Below are 22,012 nucleotides of genomic sequence, written 5' to 3' on the forward strand. Positions count from 1 at the left end.
TATTACTCTCATTCACTGCCAATCAGTTATTGGGCACAATTTAAGGTATTAGCTATCATGTTCAAAACCCTTCATGGCCTTGGTCCCACATATTTGTGGGACCGCCTCATCCCCTACAACAGCTTCACTCATCTGAGCAGGACCTTCTGCAGGTACCATCCAGAGAACCAGTCTGGTGTGGTGGTTAAGAGTGCAGGACTCTAATCTGGAGAACCGGGTCTGATTCCCCACTCCTCCACTTGAAGCCAGCTGGGTGACCTTGGGTCAGTCACAGCTCTCTCAGCCCCACCCACCTCACAGGGTGTTTTGTTGTGGGGATAATGATAACATACTTTGTAAACCACTCTGAGTGGGTGTTAAGTCATCCTGAAGGGCGATATACAAATCAAATGTTGTTGTTGTTGTTGTATTATTATTATTATCCTGCAAATGAGCAAACTGAACAACTACCTGTACATGCCCCTTGTGGCCTGCTCCTTATGAGGAGGTCAGGAAAGCTCCCACCCTCCTGGCTTTCCGCAAACTGTGCAAAACTGAATTATTCAAGAGGGCTTTTCTACATTCCGTATTATACGGAATGCTTGAGAAAGCTACTTGGGTAAAGGTTTAGGGACTGTGCTCTATACTACTGTTTGTCTCTTGTACTGCCTGTTGATGCAAGTTGGATCTGACAATGCAATTTTTGCTTTGTTTAATGCATCAAGTTGATACATGTTTCGCTTCAGTTCTGTTTTCAGATTTCTGGTTGATTTCAGATTTCTACAATACAAATCCAATTGTACTATTTATTGCAAGTTCCATCCTGTTGACTATATTGACTTGCGATGCGTAATCTGCCTTCAATCCCAGTGAGAAACTAACATGAATGAATGAGCTCTCGCTCTTAAATCACAGCTGATTTATGACAATCCCTGCTGAGGTTTTCATGCCAAAAGACTAACAGAGGTGGCCTGCCATTGCCTGTCTCTGCAACCCTGGTCTTCCTTGGAGGCCTCCCATCCATTTATTAACCAAGACTGACCCTGCTTAGCTTCTGAGATCTGACGAGATCCGGCTCTCCTGGGATCTCCTGGTCAGGGCATAACTCACATAAATAAAACAAAATAAAGGAAGCCCCACTGAGTAGAACAAAGCCAGATTCTGAACATACCTGTTTAGGGCTGCACTGCTAATCTCAGAAAAAGAGGCCACATTTTTTAATGCTCCACAGACAATTTAGAGTAAAGCTCCTTGAAGCAGAAGCATGAATGGGCCTTAGAAAGGGGAATATTGAGGACCTCCACAACTGGGGGTGGGGGAGAGACTGGGGAGATCTTTAGGGCTATGGTGGCTGGGAAAGAGGGTGCGGCATGGAGTGAGCACAGGTTTTTCTCGCCCCTGTGTGTTATGTGCCATCAAGTCACTTCCAACTTATGGCGACCCTATGAAGACCTCCAGAATGTCCTATCATTAACAGACTTGCTCAGATCTTGCAAACTGGAGGACATGGCTGGCTTCCTTTACTTGGGGAGCTGCTCTCCTCAGTCCTTGAAAAAGGCTCTTTTCTTTGACAGACAGCAGAACTGCGACAGGTCCAGCTTTGGTTCTGCTGCCTACATTTCTTATTTAATCTTAGGCATTTCTATCCTGCACTCTTGGCTAGAAATTTCAATTTAGATATTTTTGTAAAAAGCATCAGGATAAAGCATAAATATCTATACAAGTAACGCGCGAGGGGGCCAGTCTCTGTATCATGCATCTGACGAAGAGAACTTGATTCTCGAAAGCGTATGCTACAATAAAATTGGTTAGTCTTAAAGGTGCTACTGGACTCTTTTTGATTTTGCTACCACAGACTAACACGGCTAACTCCTCTGCATCTATACAAGTAACAAAACCCTTTAAAAGCCCTTAGATATAACAGTATCAGCTAAACATGTACAAACAAGAGGCATGTAATTTTTTTAAAAATCAGAAATCCAAAGTATTAAACATATACATATATATTTAAAAACACAGTGCATTAAATTAGACAGCATAAAGAGATATAACACCTTTTTTTATTCTAGCAGATGTTTCTGTGAACTGCATCAGATGTAAAGCAGGAGAGGAAGCTCCAGTTCTCCCTCACTCTCTGTCTGTCCCCCAAATGTCATTATATTATACATTATTTATATAAATAAATCATTAAATACATTAATAAATTAATAATAAAAATAATACTCAAGTAAATTATTTATTATATACGTAACAGCGAAATCCTAAGCACTCTACTCAGGATTTCACTGTACATGGTATGATATTATAAATTATTTATTCTATAAATAAAGCATTAAATTAATACAATAATAATAAAATAAAGTAAATTTACTATAAATAAATCTCCCTAATGGTATTGTTATAAATTATTTATTCCAATCATTATACACGCATATCTATGCAAATACACACACACGTATACGCACGCACACACACACACATATTATTTGTGTCATTTATACACACACGTATACATATACACACACGTTTATTTTAAATTATAACGGTAGAGGGATGATGTGTAATGCATGCATTAGTTTAAACAGATCGGTCTCTTCCTACGTTATAGCCAATGTTACGCAAACAACAGCTTGACTTCACTGAAGGGGGTGGTAAGAAGAGGGTCCCCCTCCCCAACTCCCTCCTTGGCTCTCGGGGGGTTCCGGGGGGAGGAAGAGGCGTAAGTACCGCGGGCCGAAGCGCGCCTCTCCGCCGCCGCCCGCTCCCCTCGCCCTCGGTAGGCCGCGCCGCGTCGCAGCGGTTTCCATGCCAACCGAGAGGAGTCCAACATGGCGGCTCAAAGCCGCGGGGCGTGGCGTATGCAAAGGAGACGGGGAGGGGAGAAATCGGCAGCGCCGCCTCTTCGTGCGGCGATAGGCCGGCGAGGGGGAGAGAGAAGGCGAGGCCCGCGATGCATTCTGGGAATGGCCGTCCAGACCGGCCCTTCCTCGGGCCTAGGGTTGCCAACCTCCAGGTGGAGCCTAGCGGCCTCCCGGAATTTCCCGACCTGGAACTAGCAACCTTACTTGTAGAGGATTATAAAAGGATGCATGGGGTTGAAAAAGTGGACAGAGGGCGCTTTTCTCCCTCTTCTATAGTACTAGAACGCAGAGGCTAGGGTTTCCAACTCTAGGTCGGGAAATTCCTGGAGATGTAGCAACCTTAGGCAGGTGCGATGCCATAGAGGGCTACCCTTCAAAGCCGCCACGTCCTCCAGGGGAACTGATCTCTCTAGCGGAGATCAACCGTAATTCAGAGATCAACTTGTAACTGCAGTCTGGAGATCTGTTGAAATGTCCAGGCTCAACATGGGAAGTTGGCAACCCTGTCAGAGGTGCCCAATGAACTTTTCAGGAAATAGGTTCAGGAGGACAGGCAAAAGGAGTCCCACTCAATGCCCAACTGACTTATGGAACTCACTGCCACAGGAGAGAGAGAGCGGTGGCCAAGAACACAGCTGGCTTTAAAAAGGCAATAGGTGGATAGAGGAGACGTCCATCGGAGGCTACTAGCCGGGGAGAGCGATGGGAACCTCCTGATGCTGAAACCCAGCGCTAAGAAGCAACTTTCTGTGGCCTCTGTGTTGGCCCTCCAGGGAGCGTTGCCGACCTCCAGGTAGTGGCTGGAGATCTCCTGGAATTACAACTGATCTCCAGGCAACAGAGATCAGTTCCCCTGGAGAAAATGGCTGCTTTGCTGGGTGGATTCTATGGTATTATGCCCTCTGGAGGTCCCTGCCCTCCCCAACCCTTGCCCTCTCCCTGTTCTACCCCCCAAATCTCCAGGAATTTCCTATGATAAGGCTGGCAAACCTACCAGGACATGTGGTTGGCCACCATTATGAAGCAGGACGCTGGACGAGATGGACCTCTGGATTGATCCAGCAGGACTGAAGAACAGAAGTATATGTATACAACTGTGTGTGTTTAAATTGCCTAGTTTCTAAAGTTTCTGCCCCCAAGCTGCATGCTTTCATTGCAGCTATAAACCTTCTACTGCATTTTGCCTACCCAGCAAGCTCAATGCAGAATGCCTAGCTCTTCCTTCCCTATTTTATCCCTACAACAACCCTATGAGGTGGGTTAGGCTGAAAAAGAGGCCTGAGATCACACAGTGAACTTCTAGTCTGAGTGGGAGCTTGTGATTTGCCACTGGCTCTGTAATCTTCATTTACCCTTTCCATACCACAAAGTTTCAAAGTCAATGTCCTTAAAGTCTTCAACATGTATTCTAAAAAAGAAAAAAAAACACCTCTTCTGACACAACTGCCATGTTTGGTGATGCAAATTCAAATTTGTTTCACAATCATTCCAACATGCAGCATTTTACATGGATGTGCAACACGGGCAGTTGAATAATAATAAAATCCCCTTGGTACAAAGCTGGTCTTGGGTCACCTCCTTCAGTATTTTGGTCTTTCTGTTGCCACAGACACTTAAATATCTGTAATGAAACCAGATTAACAGCTAGATGGAAAAATCCCCCCTTCTCCCCAGAACGGCACATATTTCTTCCCCTTCTATATTTCTTCCCCTTCTGTAATGATAGCTATTTGTACTGACTGGTTTCAACTGCAAGGGCAATATTATTGCTGTGGACTTCCTCCACCATCCCCAGGACAAGTCATTAAATCACTCCCATAGATTCTCTTGAGTTTATCACGATGATTATTTTCAGTTTATTTTATGACCCCCCAATAAAAGTACTTCATTCTATTCCCCATCCTTTGGATTTATTCACAAGGCAACGGGAACAGTTGCCATCTCCTGAATAGTTTTCCAGAACTCTTCTTCAGGGGAGTTGTTCTGGGAGGGAAATAAAATAAATAGAGGAGAGAGGAAGGAGGGGAAAAAATCTTTGGGGCACGGTGGAAATGCTGAACAGTCCGCAGTTTGTAACAGTTTTAAGAGAGCACAAAAGGTGCTGTGCAGACTTATGGACCAATCTAATGCTTTCTGAGAGTGCCATGTCATAAAATTTTTAAAGAAAGAAATCAATAAATAATGGGCATGAGATTGCATGCTCAATTGGGGGAAATGGACACACTGCAAAACAGATTACAGTTCTGAGACAAAGATGCAAGCTATGGCTATATGCAGGTTGAAACGACCGTACGTCCATCCGTCCATCCAGGGCTCTTTTTCAGGGGGAATGTGGGGGAACGGAGTTCCAGCACCTCTTGAAAATACTCGGCAATAGTGCTTGAAAATAATATGATTTCAAAGAATCCCGTGTGTCTCTTCATTTCCCTCTTGAGAGTTCCGCCACCTCTTTCCCCAGAAAACCCTCTATCTATCTATCTATCTATCTATCTATCTATCTATCTATCTATCTATCTATCTATCTATCTATCTATCTATCTATCTATCTATCTATCTATCTATCTATCTATCTATCTATCTATCTATCTATCTATCTATCTATCTATCTATCTATCTATCTATCTATCTATCTATCTATCTATCTAATCTCTGCTCCTATGGCTATTGTCTTAAGCAGAAATTAAAATGGGAAGAACCTTTCTTGGTATCATGTGTCTGATGTTTCATTATTGCCCCTATATATTTTGCCACACAAAAGGGTAATGTATCCGATAACAACCACGTCACCTGGGCTCTCCCGCTAGGTTGTTCCACATTTTCAAGCAGAGGGAAGATCAAGCTAGCCTTCAGCTCATCAAAATGGGACACTCTATCATTGTATGTTCAATGGTTTCACTTTTATCATCTTGGCGTCTGCATGTTCTGTTGGCATATAGTACTTTCTTGTATCTACCCTCCAGAACTGCTGAGGGAAGGGCATTCATTCTTGCCAGTGTAAAAGCTCTTCTGAGCTTTGGTACTGTCAGATGATAAAAACACCTTGGCAGGTGCATCGGGAGGGCTGCACCTAAGTAAAGAGTCGAACATACCCTCCGTGCCCTAACAGACGTTCTGGTCATGTCCAACTTCCTGACACGCATTTTTATTTGCCTAATTATATCTTTAGTCTCTGTAGTCTTTACTGTATTGTTTGTAATTGCTAGGCATTTCATTTTCTTTTCCAATAGTTGATCCCATTGACTATTATATATAACTGCCTGGATGAGTCCAAGTAGAGTGGACCCTCCCTCAGATTTTAAAGTCTTTACTTTAAAAAGAAATGCTTTTAAGTAAAGATAGTCCTAGCAAACTGTGTGATCTGGTTAGTGCTAGAGACAGATCTGAAGTGCTAGAGACAGATCTGAATTGCTGAATTGAGTGTGGCTTTTGCACTATCAAAGGGAAAACAGCCATTAGATATTCTTCCCAGGAGAAATCCGTGCCCTTTGAGATCCTTTTTGCATCTAGCACAGCTCACCTAATTAATATTGCTTGACTCCTCTTGTGCTCCATTATAAGATTGCTACAAACAACTTGCAGGCAGCGAGGCTTTTCTGCCATGACTTCTTTTTTCTCTCCCTGGCTCACAAAAACCAAACAGCTGTCCTGAAGAAGGGCTTTGAGCAACTGTTTGAGACATTTTAGTGAGTCCTAATAGCCATTACACTTCTGTTGATTCTGTATTTTTTTTCTGATGCACCAGCATGGTTACCTATGATTTTTCTCTTAAAGTATAAGGCCTGTTAATAGCTTTCCCTAAATGAGAAAATATGTGTGATGGGACAATGGGGGTGGGGGACAGCAGAGGTCTGTCTGGAGGCGGTGAAGGTTCCACTGTCATGAAACAGCTAATCAAGAATTTTCAACAGAGCGCAGGGCAGAATTCCTTCCCACAAGCGTTCAATTGCTATTGCAGAGCAAAACTATCTTTCTCTGTCAAAGATAATGATGTACATTTACAGCCAGTTTACTGTATATTTAATGGAGAAACCCAAGCGTGTGAGAAAGGAGCTGCACAGCACACCATTTGGTACTTCGTATGCACTGAACTGGAACATACACTCTAAACTATATTCCATTCAAAGATTCACCTGGAAAACTGGAATGCTGGTTTTTTTCGGCGTCAGTGACCTTCCGTGCAAGCAATAACAATAAACAGGTCTCAAATGGAGCCATAGAAGAGGCACTTCTAAAGTGCCACTGTAATAATCCTATTTTGCCTTGGTTTTCCCATTCTGCCATGCAACCCACTGAGAAAAGCACTTGAAGTATAAAATATTGCTATTACTTACAAGATCTTCACATGCAATTAAAGAATAGTAAGGGGGAGGGAGTTTTGCTCCTCCATACCTTGTTAGGGATTCAGAACTCATTGCAAGAAACAGACTAAACATTCTTAGTGACTCTCAAGTTTATTCAATTCGTAGATGGTATAAAACTGTGAAATCCAGATCTCTCAGAAAACCTCTCTAAGCAATTTTCTTCCCAGATCGACCTCAGGTTTCCCTGCGTTTACTTTCCAGCCCGCGGCAAGTTATCTTGATGGCCCCAAGAGGAACTTTTCCTTCAGAGTTCCTGTCTATAAGCATTAATTATGGGCGGGGTAGGGGGGAGCTATCTGGTGCCTGTAAAGAAAAAATGTTTAAGAGTATAGGAAGCCCTTTTGAGAGCTAGGTTGGAGGCTTCCTTGGCTGGAGAAATTCCCTCCCCCCTTTTGGAGAGGCTTTTCACTTTTGCTAGCAGTAAGTTATGTATGCTCTGTCCTTGAGTCAAGATAAGCTGTTCTTACTAGCTAATTGGTAATTAACTTCACACCTGTAGTTCGGGGTCGTGTGCCAAGAACTGCAGACCTTCCACACGTCCCTTTGCGTACTTGTCAGGTGATGTGGTCAGGTTGGGAGCGGGTGTGGTTAGGCCTGCCTCACTTTGGTTCCAGCTTGAACCAATATAAACCGGCTGTTAACCAACATGGAGAAGCTTATGTTGAGTGTCTACCTTAGACCTCTGCTTATGCCCTTTTGCTTTGTTTCTGGCTCTATTTGTTGAGAAGGACTGAAGCTCCATCTTTTGCCTTGCTGTTTTGTGGGATTTTTGCTTGCTACAACTGAGAAACCAACTTGCTTTGCCTCCTAAGAATTTACTGTGGTATGTAGAGCTTACTGCTGTAGGTTTTTGTTTGTTTGTACTCACTTTTTGTCTCGTGTGTGATAACCCTGCACCTGGAATTAATAAACCTTTATATTTTTATCTTGTGTGGGTTATTAAGACTCTGAAGCCTCACTGCTATAAAACCTTTGTTGAACTCACCCTATGTGTGCTTGAGATCCACCTACCAAACAACTATTCTTTTGCTGTGAACTCTGCCTGTAAGTTTATCCTTGCAAGGTAGACTTTGCTTTGGCTAAATTCCCTAATAGGCTCTGGAGCTTTGCTCCCTAACTCCTTAGCCTAGGGATAGACTGGGGAGCTGGTGGCAGCTTACTTGGTTTGCTATTTGCAACAGGACCTTCCAGGCAGCCTGTGTCCCTTCCCCTGAGCTGGGCTGGGCCCCAGGGGTCTGGAACTCCTTGACAGTGCCATCCTCATCTGTGGTGATCGGGCCTTTTCTCCTGAAAGATCACAGAACACCCATTGTCATATATGCCTGTCTGCGTATCTGCCATGAATGTATTCTGTGTTATGGACTGGTCCTCTGAGGGCGTGAGAAGTTTCTTATTGATGTTAAGGCAGTAGGTTATCTCACAAGTATTTACTTTCTCTGTCCCCGCTGCCTCCAGAAGTCTCCTTGAAGGCTGGCTGCGGCCAGGTCGAAATGTATCTTTCTTGGGAACTGAGATTATTTCATTCTTTATTCTGTCTAACCTGAACCTAGCTTCTTCCTGACACGCCCCCCCCCCCCCGGCTCTTTCGCGCCCAAAACTTTAACAGCCCTTATCCTGATGGCGGGAACGTTCCCTATAACTAACCTCACCAACTCCAGTTACGTCACTTCTGCCAATTCACTTGTCTGAGCACCTTGAACTTGATGGATCTCTAATAAAGTTACTTCAACCAATATACCTGTGTGTTTGCTGTGGAGAACTTGGGGATTCTACCTGCCAAGGACTGACACCCATTTTCTCTGCAAAGTGCCATTTCTAAACCTCAGTGATACAGAACGGAGGGGACTCCATCAATACTCAGAGGCCTCTGAGGAAGACAAACGTGCAACATGCATGAAAAACCTTGTGCTGTATTGCTGAAAATCCATTCCTTCCCTCCCCGGAAGCCTCCCTGAAAGCCTCAGCTGTTTGTTTGCACCCAGAGATGTTGCTATACTCAGCAGCCTAAAGGTCTCCAGCAAAGAAAAGATTGGCCACCAGTTCCTTATGACTCTACCAGTCTCTACTAGGAAGCAAGATTTTACTGCTGAATACTGAAAGCAGTTAAGTCACTAGATCAGGCAATTCTCTTGATTTCCTGTGGCAGATATTCCCTGCCCTCCTTGAGCAGAAGAATGGAAAGAAAAAAGACATCTTTGTTGTTGCTCGTAGAAATTTATTCTAAGCAGGTCTATGTACCCCCACGCGGTTGCCAAAAACCTGTTGTCACAGACCTTTCCAAATACCAGCTGCATAGGTAAACTGTTATTGTTGCATGCAAAAGCGCACAAGAATTTCCAAGAGCCCAGAGTGCTGCATGGTGTTTGCAGACCTGAGCAGACTCCCAGATTGAGCAGGAAAATCACAATGTTAGGACGCAGGACCTACCTTCCCAATTTTTGGATTCAGAAACTTCAATTTATTCAATTTCAACCTCATTGAAGCTCGCCTCCATAAAGGAGTGCAGGATCCATTGTGGAGTGCCTATATTTAAAGAGCTGATATGCACAACCCACAACATTGAGAGGTGATGGTTGTGGAAGGCACACTGAAGGACTGCCCCAGACTAGTCCTGGTCCTCTACTGCAGGAGGGTGCATGTTCATAACAAAGAAAGAAAGCCCCTTCACTGTCCTAAGAGAGAGACCTGAGCAAGTTCCAACATGGCCTCTCTGTCCTCAGCCTTGCCTTTCCATGAGCAGCTGGCCCATACAGGAGACTTAGTGCCAGGGCTCATTTCGAGGGGGAACGCACAGGAACGCAGTTCCGGCAGTTCCCCAAAGAGGTCACATGTCAGGTGGCCCCACCCACCTGACTCTCGGCCATTTGGGGCCCATTTTGGCCTGGATTGGGGCCGAAACAGCCTGGATTGGGCCTCAGATGGGTGGTGGATCACTGTCCCACTCATCAGCGGCCCGATCCTGACCATATTGGGCCCATTTTCAACCCCTTTTTTGCCATTTTGGGTCCAATTTTGGCCCTGAATGGCCAGGATTGGATTGCAATCAGCCAGAATAGGTGATGTCAAGGGGTGTGGCATATGCAAATCAGTTACACTAATGACATACTTCCGGCGATAGCAAGAGGAGTGGCATATGCTAATGAGTTATGCTAATGAGTTCCTCCAGCTCTTTTTCTACGAAATGACCCCTGCTTAGCACAGCAAAATCCCCACTTTAAAAGTTTATCTTAGAATCACAGAATCCTAGGGTAGGAAGGTACCTCTAGGGTCATCTAGTCAAACCCCCTGTACAATGCAGGAAATTCACAACTATCTCCCCCCACACACACACACACTCCCTGTGACCCCCAGCTCCATGCCCAGAAGATGGCAAAACACCGTCAGGATCTCTAGCCAAACTGGCCTGGGGAAGATTGCTACCTGAGCACACAAAAGATAAAAGAGACAAAAGAGGGAACAGGAGAGGAGAAATACAGAACTAGGAAAAATAAAAGTAATTCAGAATTTAGAAGCTACTTGACTTGCATCTTGCTCTTCTACTGCACAGGCCAACATGGCTGCCCACTGGAAAATTCAAAATACACCAATTCTTTGGTTTTGACGCCTTTCTTGCTAGGTGGGCCAAACTTTCTACGGCTTGTCGTTGAAATAGGCAAGGCCACCCTCATGCCTTGTCCTTATTTCAAGGTTTCCACAAGAAATAGGGAGGTTATTCATTACAGCCCTACTGTTGATTATCTTCAGTAAACTATGCTAAGTCCTTTGTCTGACCACAGACTCTACTGCAGTCCGGATAAGATCTTCATTGCTGCTGCTGCTGCACAATCTACCTGGGAGCCCTTTCAGGCAAGTAATCTGCCGAGAGAAACTAAGTTTGGAGCCCCTTGGTTGTAATCCCCCACCTTTCATCTGAATTAGACACTCCACAAACATTTATTCTACTGAATCAAGAAGCAATCGCAACTCCATGGGATATGGTGGAGGAGAGGGGCGCCCTCTCCTGGTCCAGTGCTGTGATGCCGTGTTCCAGTGACCGCACCAGCAGGCCGTCTCTGCTGGGGCTTGAGAGCATTCAGAGGTATGTGGTTGGCTGCTCCTGGCAACATGTCGGGCTAGGCTGGCCTGGCTCTGACTCACCAAGGCTGCCCTGATGGGCTTGTGCCCTGGAAGAGCTTATTTTGTACGGCAGGGTCTTATTACTAAATGCTGGTGTGAATCTAACCATGCAGTGACTTCAGCGGAACGGCATTTCCATTTGTGCAAGGAGGAGCAGCAATTTCCACCAATTTCCCCTTCCCACTGTAGACCCACATTTTGTCCCCTATGCGGTTTCTGAGAGTCTGCTGGCCCCCCAGGGATAAAAGTGAGTGGGATGCAGTAGGAGAGGGAAATGGAAAAGTCCAGCTCGTGAAAGTATATATTTATAATCTTTATCAGCACTAAAGAAATGGAGCAATCCGTGGCTGATTTTTGGGTGTCCCTGTACAGTTCCTTGGAAACTTCTGCTCCGAACCACTGAACACCAAGAGTGAAATTCATTACATTCTGCAGTAGGTTTTTCTTGTTGCTGTTCTTTTTTTTGTTTTCATGTATTATGCAGCAAAATTACATTTTGTTCCCCCCCTCCCCCACACGAAGCCTGGAGAGAATTGATGCAGTCTCCCTTGAGTTTATTGGCAGCAAGAAACCAGCTTCTTGTCTGCATAGCATTAACTTGATGTCCTGCCGCTTCTTCTCGTCTGCCAAGGACTGACTGTCTTTTGCAGAATGGCAATCAGATTCTTCTGTGCAACAAGATGTTCTTATTTCCATCTCCTTGTTTATCACTTTTGTGGATGCTGTTGTCCTCCTCTCTCCCAGTCAGAGACAACAACAGTTTTTCTTATGTGATACGTTGGTCTCCAAGCAGAAAAGTAAAAATCATTTATTTACTTAGAGAAACGTCTATGAGACCTCTACAGAGAACTGGAATCACACTCCCCTCCCAAAATGCGCTCTTATGTGGGGCTGCCCTGGAAGGGGAACACAGCTGGAACCTTCAGTTAGGGGGAGCTGTGGCTCAGTGGTAGAGCACTTAGTTCGCATGCAGAAGGTTCCAGGTTCAATACCTGGCATCTTCGGTTAAGAGGAGCAGGTTGCTCTTCTCCAAAGTCCTCCACCGGAGGCTTTGGAGAACTTCTGCCTGTCAGAGCAGACAATATGGAGCTTGACAATCCAAATTGCAGCCACCAGCTTCTTGGCTGGGGTTGGGTATTACACAGATAGTCTGCCAATACGGAAACATCGTTTACCTATTTGCATCCAAGTGTGATTCTCAGTGCTGGCTCTTACTTACAAAGCCCTACATGACCTGGGACTATTTACTTCAAGGACCCACCACCTTGGATCCTCTCAGCAAAGCCATCTCTGATGGATCCCTCCAGTAAGCAACAGTTAGGGCTCATGCCTTCTTGGTGTTGGCCCCCACCCTGTGGAATGGTCTGCTAAGGTCTTCATCAAAGCTTCCCTACATAGCCCATGAGACTGGATGGTTGATTGCATTCATAATCCTTGGCTGCTGTTGTAGGGTGAAGAAGGGCATCCTCTTGAGTTGTAGAGTTTTGTGGCTACAGTATTTTTTAAAGGAACAGCTTTGTCTTCCTAGTTTTTTCTCCATAGTTTAAAGATGTTAAAGCACATGGCTTGTCCACTTTAAAATTCTAACAACAGAGTACAGCATCAATGAATAAAATTAGTATGGAGTTAAAGGGTTATCTCCTATATCCTTCCCTGTGAGACCCCAATCCAAACTGGTGTTTCACATATGAACAATCGCCCTTTCCAGGCCAATTAAGATCCCTGATCCTTGTTATGTCTCCTTGTGCCACTAAATTAGGGGAAACCAGACTCCATAAAGAGAAGAGCAAGGTTCAGGTCTAGTAGTAGAGACCAACTAGATGTCCAGAGTATAAGCTTTCTAGAGTCAGAGCTCCCTTCATCAGATACAAGGAGTGGAGGGAAGGGAGCTTTGACTCTCGAAAGCTCATCCCCTGGAAATCTAGTTAGTCTCCAAGGTGCTACTGGACCTGAATCTTGCTCTTCTACCACAGACCAACATAGCTGGCTACCACCTGAAACTATCTTGCAGTAGATAGTTGATAGTAGATGCAGGTGTGGGGCATCTCTGACCTGCAGGATGGGTTATTGTCAATGTAACATGTGTCCTGCACCATCTACCACCAACAGGATAGGAACTGATATTAGCATCAGGTCAAATGGATATTTAGTGTACTTATTTGCAGAAGTCTTCAGAGATGCCTTCCCACGAAGCTGAAGAAATGTGGCACACTATCACCATCTTGTGGAAACGGGCCATCTTTCGCCCACCAGGGCAGGAGCCCAGAATGAGCAACCGGCTTTCATTCCTTTTTATATTCATCTATACATTTGTCAGTAGTTTTGGTTTTCGCTCTGGGGTTTATAGAGTCTATTGTATTGTGCATGCTTGATGGGCGAGTTTAATATGCAATTTATACAACATTACGTATAATGCTGATTCAGCACACAAACCCAGCATGAGGAAAGAGAAAAATGGCATGAAGAGAGGTTGATTTACATGGGGAGAAGTGAAATCAAAACAGAGATTTTCCAGGTGAAACAGCAGTGATGTGAAATTCAAAATCACCCCTAAAGGGATCCACCGACAGGCCACACAAGGCCCCAGCCACAGACCAGGTGCCCTTTCCCTGACTCCAGGGAGCTGCGTAGGGCAAGGATGAGATGGAGCTCCTCCCCTTCTGCTGTATTGATACACTGCAAGGATTTTCCTTTCTGAGCCAGAATTTAGTGCAAGAAGGGTTGCCAGCCTCCAGGTGGTGACTGGAGGTCCTCTGGAATTACAACTGATCTCCAGGTGACAAAGATCAGTTCCCCTGGAAGAAATGGCTGCTTTGGAGGGTGGGCTCTATGGCATTATACCATTCTGAGGCCCCTCCTCTTACCAAACCCCGCCCTCTCCAGGCTCCACCCCCCCCAAATCTTTAGGAATTTCCCAACCTGGACCTGGCAACCCTAAGTCCAAGTAGTGTCCCCTAATGGCCAAGGAAGGAAGGTCGCCTGATACTGTTTAGAAGGGCAAAGCCTGCCTCTCCCCAATTCGCCCTCTTTCCTCACTACGGGGGCAGGTTGGTGAAGAGTACTGGATTTGTTAACTTGTCCACTAATCGCATGGGCACGCCGTCCCTGGGAACGTGATCTCACAACGTTGCTGTTGTGTTCAAATTTGGCCATTTGATGAACAAGAACATTATGAGATCGCTGACAGGTGTTCAGATCACGGGAGACAGCTAGAAGGGAAGGACTCTGGTAGGGCTGCCACAAATGTCTTCGTGAACCTGTTCAGCATTTGACACTTAAGATAAGACTAGGAGCTGATCTGGGATATGTTCACTATGCATCGAGCCACTCGAGTAGCAGCCAACAAGTTTTTAGTTGTCTGTTCATCAGATGCTGACTACCAGCTAATCAATGGCTTGACTCAATAAAAGAAGCCACGTCCTCCAGTTTGCAGGATCGGAGCAAGTCTGTTAACGAGAGGACGTTTTGGAGGTATTTCATTCATAGGGTTGCCCTAAGTCAGAGGCGACTTGGCAGCATGTAACACACACACACACCCCAGCTAATCAGGGAATCAGCTAGGAGTTTCTTGCAGATCCACTCCACCTCTCAGCAAAGTAGTTGCTCCTTTCCCTCCTCTCCAAGCTGAATGGGGACAGATGCAATCCCTATCTATCTATCTATCTATCTATCTATCTATCTATCTATCTATCTATCTATCTATCTATCTATCTATCTATCTATCTATCTATCTATCTATCTATCTATCTATCTATCTATCTATCTATCTATCTATCTATCTAGAGCTCATTTCAAGGGGGAACGCGCCGGAACACAGTTCCGGCAGTTCCCCAAAGAGGTCAGGTCAGGTGGCCCCACCCACCTGACTCTCTGCCATTTTGGGCCCGTTTCAGCCTGGATTGGGGCTGAAACGGCCGGATTGGGCCTCTGACAGGTGGTGGATCACTCTCCCAGCAGCGGCCCTATCCTGACCACTTTGGGCCCCTTTTTGGCCATTTTCAGCCCCTTTTTGACATCTTGGGCCCAATTTCAGCCCTGAATGGCCAGGATTGGGTCCAAAACAGCCAGGATAGGTGATGCCAGGGGATGTGGCATATGCAAATCAGTTATGCTAATGACACACTTCCGGTGCTGTCAAGGGGTGTGCTAATGAGTTATGCTAATGAGCTCCTCCAGCTCTTTTTCTACGAAATGACCCCTCTATCTGTCTGTCTGGTACTGCTCATACAGCTATTGCCTTAAGCAGAAATTAAAAGACACGCGGACAGGCTGCGAACAACCAGATCGCCCATCGGTTAACTGACTTCCTGAACACCTCTTGGGAATGAGAAGTGACCCTGACTGGGTAGTGTTTGAGCATCCAGGGTCAGAGGAAAATGACTGATTTGAACACAACGTTTCAAAAAAGAAAATGCAGGTCAAGCTGTGGGCAGGGGGGGGGGGGTTGTCCATGACAGATTGCGAAGCTATTTAGGGGGGAATGTTTTTTTCAATGGTAAAAATCTTTTTGTGGGGCCTGGGTTGTGTAATGTGTAACGAGACCCACAGATAACTATCTGCTTTTCAGGCAACTAGGCACTAGGTGGAACTATCTACTCATACAAAGATCAACTCCGCATCACAAACTATTCATCCAGTTCCTTTTAGCCTTTAACATTACTTGTACAGAGCAGCTGCTTACTCCATCATAAAAAGATTTTTATTAATGTGTACATTTCTGTCCTACCTCATCACTAAAATTTGGGGTGGGAAAGTCACGAAGGGTCTCGATACAACTAGCATATGGTTTCTCTTATCAGCTCAGGATGGAAGACTGGTAGACCTTTCTTGAAGTATTAAAAAACTTTTGAGAGGCCCTGGGTGGGGTGCCAAGTAGGGTTGCCAGCTCCAGGTTGGGAAATTCCTGGAAATATAGGGGGGTAGACCCTGGAGAGGGTGGGATTTGGGGAGGGGAGGGACCTCAGTAGGGTATAATTCCATAGAGTCCACCCGCTGAAGCAACTGTTTTCTCCAGGGGAACTGCCCTCTGTGGCCTAGAGATCAGTTGTAATCCTAACAACAACAACAGCAACATTCAATTTATATACTGCCCTTCAGGACACCCACCCAGAGCGGTTTACAAAGTGTGCTATTATTATCCTCACAACAATCACCCTGTGAGGTGGGTGGGACTGAGAGAGCTCTGAGAGAGCTGTGGCTGCCCCAAGGTCACCCAGCTGGCTTCAAGCAGAGAAGTGGGGAATCAAACCTGGTTCTCCAGATTAGAGTCCCGCACTCTTAACCACTACACCAAACTCTCTCTCTGGGAGATCTCCAGCCACCACCTGGAGGCTGGCAACCCTAGCACCAGATGTCCACCTCTAAGCACTTCTCCCTCTTAGAAGGTACAGTTTCTCCATAACTTGGCTGATCGGATGAAAGTATGATGCTGGAAGAAAAGATCAGCCATGTAAACAATCACAAAGAACACAGAATTACAGCCCAGGAAATTTTTTAAAAAGCAGTTTGGTTCTAGCTTCACCAACTTGCTATGGGTGATAGGACAGGCAGGTAAGTAATATCTTAGTTCCAGAAGATCTGCAGGGAAAGGCAGCTGCTTTGAGGGGGAAATCAAAGTCTTCTCTCAGCAGAAGATAACAGTGTGCGATGCATGGAACAAAGTTCCTGCTCAGCCCAAAATGAAGATCCCTAATAAAAAGGCCTTGGATGGATGGATGTATAAAGGATATATGACTGCAAAACTGACACATGTGCAACACACGATTTTGAGGAAAGCACCCTAGGCGAGTACCCATGCGGGGGCTTGCCTAGCTAGCCCTTAAACGTTCAGCATCTGGAAGAAATGGAATCTGGTCCCTCCATGCAAACTTGCCGCTGAGGATTGGCCTGTTCAGATACAGACCAGCATAGGTTTATAGGCAGTCACTCATGAATGCATTCTGTTCCTTGCAGTTGGTGAGATTCACTTTATCTGAAGCAGGAAAGGAAAAGCACAAACTCAGACCCCAAAAACACGTTGAAGCCCAAATCAAACATATATTCTGTATGCCATGGCGAAGCCCTCCCAAGAGAGGTGAACCTGTGTGCGCTTGCGTGCACGCGCGCGTGTGCACACATTTGCATAAGTCCTTCCTGCTACCATGCCATGCCTAAGGAAAGAGCCCAGGGCAAGCCCTTTCCCTGCCCGCCTGGTGTTCAGCTTGCTGTTGGCATCCATTCACCTAAAGCTGAAACAGGGGGAACAAAATGGAAGGCCCCCTCTTCACCAGATCTAGGAGAAGAGCAGGACACAGCTGCACAGAGCCCAAGGAAGCGTAGGAGGCAGGGCTTCAGACCCCTGATCCACACATTTCCCCAGGGGGCGGAAATTCCCCCTCTTCAACCATAGGAAACATGCAAATCAGTGATGAATCCCATTGCCCCAGAACACTGTTGTATATGGGGTTGGGGGGGGGCAGCGGCTAGTTACCTGCCATCCAGCAATCATTGTAACAGAAGCAATAATAATTGTTCTAGGCAGATTAGTGCCCCACTCAGAGCGGTGAACAAAGTCAGTATATTATTATGCCCACAGTACAGCTGGGGAGCTGGGCTGAGAGGAGGGGCTGACCCAAGGCCACCTGCGGAGCTCATGGCAGGAGTGGGATTTGAACCCGCAGAGTGCTGATTTGCACTACAGCAACGTTTCATCGCAGATGCCATAGCCTGACAAAGTGCCAGACTAGGGTGCGAGAGAAGCCTCAGCCACATGATGATATTATTGGGGAGGGGGGGACGGGTCAGGAAGGGAGGAAAGGATCGAGCTGCCAACACCCGCCATCTCTCACAACACAACGCATGCCCCCTGGAGCAACGGCAAGGCAGACAAGTGCTTGGCTCCCTCCCAACCTGCCTGAATAACAGGGCTCAGGGACCTGCCACCCCGTCATAGAGAAGTCCAGAGACAGGCCAGGCTGTGGAGCATGGAGCCAGGAACCCAGAGCCAGGCTGGAGTAGGGGGGGAGAGGAGCAGCTCCTTTTCTTTTTCTTCTTCTGCTCAGGACAAAAGCATTCTTGCCCAGGGGCCTTGCAACGGTCAGAACCTATTGGGCCCAGCCCACAACGCTCCAGGGAAATCCCCCCTTAGAAAACTGGTTAGGAGGTTGAGGAGGGGCGTTCAGTTCACTCACCTCACAGGGGTGCCGAAGTTTAACAAAGGGCAGCATTTTGATGCCACTTGCCTGCCTGCCCGGCAGCTGTGTGAGGCACCAGAGCTCCACCTGGTGACATTCATCATGGGGAGACAGGTGTCACCGTGGGGGCTTTCCAGGGGCCAGCCCTTGAATCCCTCCATGGCTGAATTACCCCCCCCCACACACACACACACCTTGCCCCCCCCCATTTCCTTCCATTCCAGCATCTCCTCCCGGCTGCCTCGGCCCCATGGATTCTCAACAGGGATGCGATGCGTTCTTTCACGGCCTGCCATGTTTGCTCGTCTAATTTCACACAACGTCATTAACGCACACATACACTCACAAAAGTCCAAGGGATGAATTTGCCAAAGTGGCTTTGCAGCTCTCGCCCATTAGCGGGACCGTGCCTGTCCTCGCAGACATCCATTTTACCTCCTTTCTTCACGGTGAGCGTTAATCACTCCTCTCCCTTTACAATTTCTTGTGCCGTTAAAAGCTGGTCTAGAAAGCTAGAATGCCAAGCAAGTCATTAAGGTGAGCGGAGATTTCAGAGGCCGCCGAGTTCTTCCTTGCTAATGAATATTCATGCCCATAACAGCAACCATAGGCCAGCAAAATCAAAAAGAGTCCAGTAGCACCTTTAAGACTAACCAATTTTATTATAGCATAAGCTTTCGAGAATCAAGTTCTCTTCATCAGATGCCAGCAAGAAGCCGCAGCCCGTCCCCCACCTCCACCCCGCATCTTCGAAGGCCTTCCTGGTCAAGCCACTAGGACCGCTGGTGTCAGCGGTATCTCTCCCCACTCCTTCGAATGCATGCAGCTGTACGGGCCATCCTTTCTGACCCATCGACCTTCTAGGGTGCAGAGTGTGGCTCCACTTGCACACTGATCTCTCCAGAGGTCCTGTCTCCAAATCGTACAGACCTGTTGAAAATACCACGCACTCCTAAACAAGATAACAACAACAACATTCGATTTATATGCCACCTTTCAGGGTGACTTAACGCCCACTCAGAGTGGTTTACAAAGTATGCTATTATCATCCAGCTTATTTTGATTTCCTGACAGTTCCACATTATTGACGATTATTTATGTTAGCCAGACTGAATGGGTAACATGAGCTAACAGCCCCCTGGAGTTTGTGCAAAATCTACAGACCAAAGAAGTGGTTGTGCTAGAATTTCTGAGCCCTCTGATCTTCCCCCATCACCTCTTCTCTAATTAATGGCATTCAGGAATCTGAGAGCTTCTTCCTGTCCCGTGCTCAGGAGCTATTAATCCACCTTTTGGTGGTGATTGTTCCCTCAGATAGACTTGATCAAACCTTCTCTGGTTTTATTGCCTTTCAAAGCCAGAGCAAACCTGCTGAATTATTGTTTTAAGCAAAAGTCATCTTGCCTCAAAGGATGGATTTTTCCTATAACAAAGGCTGCTTCCAGCCTATGTTTATGTGTGTGTGTGTGTGTGTGTTCCCCCCTCCCCACATCCTCGGACTTCCGGTCTGAGCTCCTTTCCCTCTCCTTGTTGTGGTACTGGACACTCCAGGCTGCTGCCCTACGGACTCCTCTTGTCGTCAAGATTGGTGACTATGGCTTTCTTTCTCCGCACTGCCTTCCCATTATTCCTTACTGTTTTCTAGTTAGAGCTGTGTGTGAGTGCTGTGTGTATTCTGTGCAAATTGTTATTTTATTGCTTCTTTAATAAAAACCACTCCTGTCGAAAAATCTGCCTTTTTATTAAAGAGTTCTCCAGGGGCAAGCAATCCTGGTATACATTGGTTAAAAGATCCCGTAGTTATCCCCTCTTGCAATCTCTCCTTGCTGCTAATTCCCCCCAACAAAACCTGCAAGGAGAAACACCATCACTTAGGGTAACACCTTGTGCAGATTGGTGACTATTCAAACTTGTGGAGCAGGACTTTCCAGCCCCACCCTCCAAAGTGCAGTCACCAGATATTTTGTTTGGGAGGGGTCAGTACACCCCTCAGGTATAGCACTGGGGCCAAAGTGGAGGGGGGGGGGGTCTGCAGCGGAAGGAGGGAATCAGCAGAAATTGCCAGCCCCTCTTCTGAAGACTTGTAGGCGCTTCAGTCTTTGGCACGGCATGGCTGGCCGCAGGCCCTTGAGCGTGTCTCCACACAGGGCTTTTGTTCCTCCAGCCATCAGGGAGCCACTTTGCTTCCACTGTAGTTTGCTAACTTAGCCGTAATGAGGTGGCCGTACATTTCATTTCCCCATCCTTCTGAGGCTAGTACTTCACCCTCCAGCATTTAGTGCAGCATTTATGTAAGCCAGGAACTCACAACATTTGCTACTGATGTTTTTCAAAGAGGTCACGAGGAATAGGCAGGTGTCTAGAGCTGCACTCAGAACTGTTACTTCCAGCCAATATTATTCCAATATGTTTTAGCTGTTGGGCAGCTCTACCATAAATGACAGGCATGTCTTCTCTCTCTCTTTGAAACCCAGAAAGACAGAGCTGTTGTGTGGTGCTCTCTCAGCCGCTCCTCTGTGGTTTGGGCAAGGCAGGGAGCTATTTTCATGTTTCTTTGAAGTTGTTAATATCAGATAGCAAATTCTGTTGTAGCAAAAGCGCCTGTTCCTTTAAAGAGGGAAAGATCCAAACATGGAAGGGGGTGCAACTGGAGAGGAGGCCAAGAGTTTCCCCCCCTCCATTTCTGCCAGTGCCAGCAGGATTCCTGAGCAGAAGATGCTGCAATTCAGACAGTCTGTGGAGGACAGGCACGTTCTAGAGAGGACTAAAGAGCACCTTAATTGCCTCCTGGCGTGGGATATGCCAAGAGGAGGCCTCTTTCAGGGCTGCATGTTTTCTTCCGCTCCTGCCACTTCCTGCTTCTCCATGCTCTTCTTCATTGTTGCCTTCTAGCAGGTCCTTTTAAAACTTCACTTGCTTGAAGTTGTACATGAGCAGCAGGAGGGAGCCACAAGAAGGTCAGGAAAAGAATGTCACGGCAATCTTCCCACTGCACTGAGAAGTGCAGGAGAGGTTCTTAAAGGGTTATGCGGAGTGTGTGCCCTCGGGAGCGTAAGAGACTGGCTGCCAGAAGGATTGGCAGGGCTTCCTCTGTGACCTACTGGTTCAGGCTGAGTCATTTTACTGGTTTTACTGCTGAGCTTGCAAGTGCAATGCAAAGCATTTGGCAACATGGTTCGGCTCCTTTGGAAAAATCCAGCCAACGGAACTACCACCACCACCAGCACTCAACTTGTAGGGCCTGATTTTGCAATGTCCTAGACATGTTGAATGCATCTCTAAGGCAGAGGGGACCTCTACCAATATGGGCTTATAGGACCCAGAATTTTTCCTAAGATTGCCCAGGAGGGACAATGCCACTTCTCAGGTTGATGGAGATGATCTGACTCCTGGCTATACCCTTCTCCAACTGGCCAAGACCTCTTTGTAAGTTTGAGGTTGGAGAGCCTCAGGGTGTGCCCGGATGCCACGTGGCAATGTTGGAGTGGACAGCTCCTAATCAGGGCATTGCCCCCTTACATTT

At 46.4% G+C, this 22,012-nt stretch overlaps 1 protein-coding gene across 2 annotated transcripts in view; it reads right to left on the bottom strand.

Annotated features, from left to right (window-relative positions):
* Positions 1 to 2,777, bottom strand: part of TTC12 (tetratricopeptide repeat domain 12) — a 41,711-nt gene extending 38,934 nt beyond the window's left edge. For both annotated transcript variants that reach the window (XM_054998538.1, XM_054998537.1), the window contains exon 1: positions 2,707 to 2,777. The gene's annotated coding sequence lies outside the window, so the exon portion shown is untranslated. The remainder of the gene's footprint in view (positions 1 to 2,706) is intronic.
* Between the last annotated feature and the right edge of the window lie 19,235 nt (positions 2,778 to 22,012).

The sequence above is a fragment of the Eublepharis macularius genome, chromosome 14 (assembly GCF_028583425.1).
Source record: "Eublepharis macularius isolate TG4126 chromosome 14, MPM_Emac_v1.0, whole genome shotgun sequence".
In the NCBI taxonomy this organism is placed as follows: domain Eukaryota; kingdom Metazoa; phylum Chordata; class Lepidosauria; order Squamata; family Eublepharidae; genus Eublepharis; species Eublepharis macularius.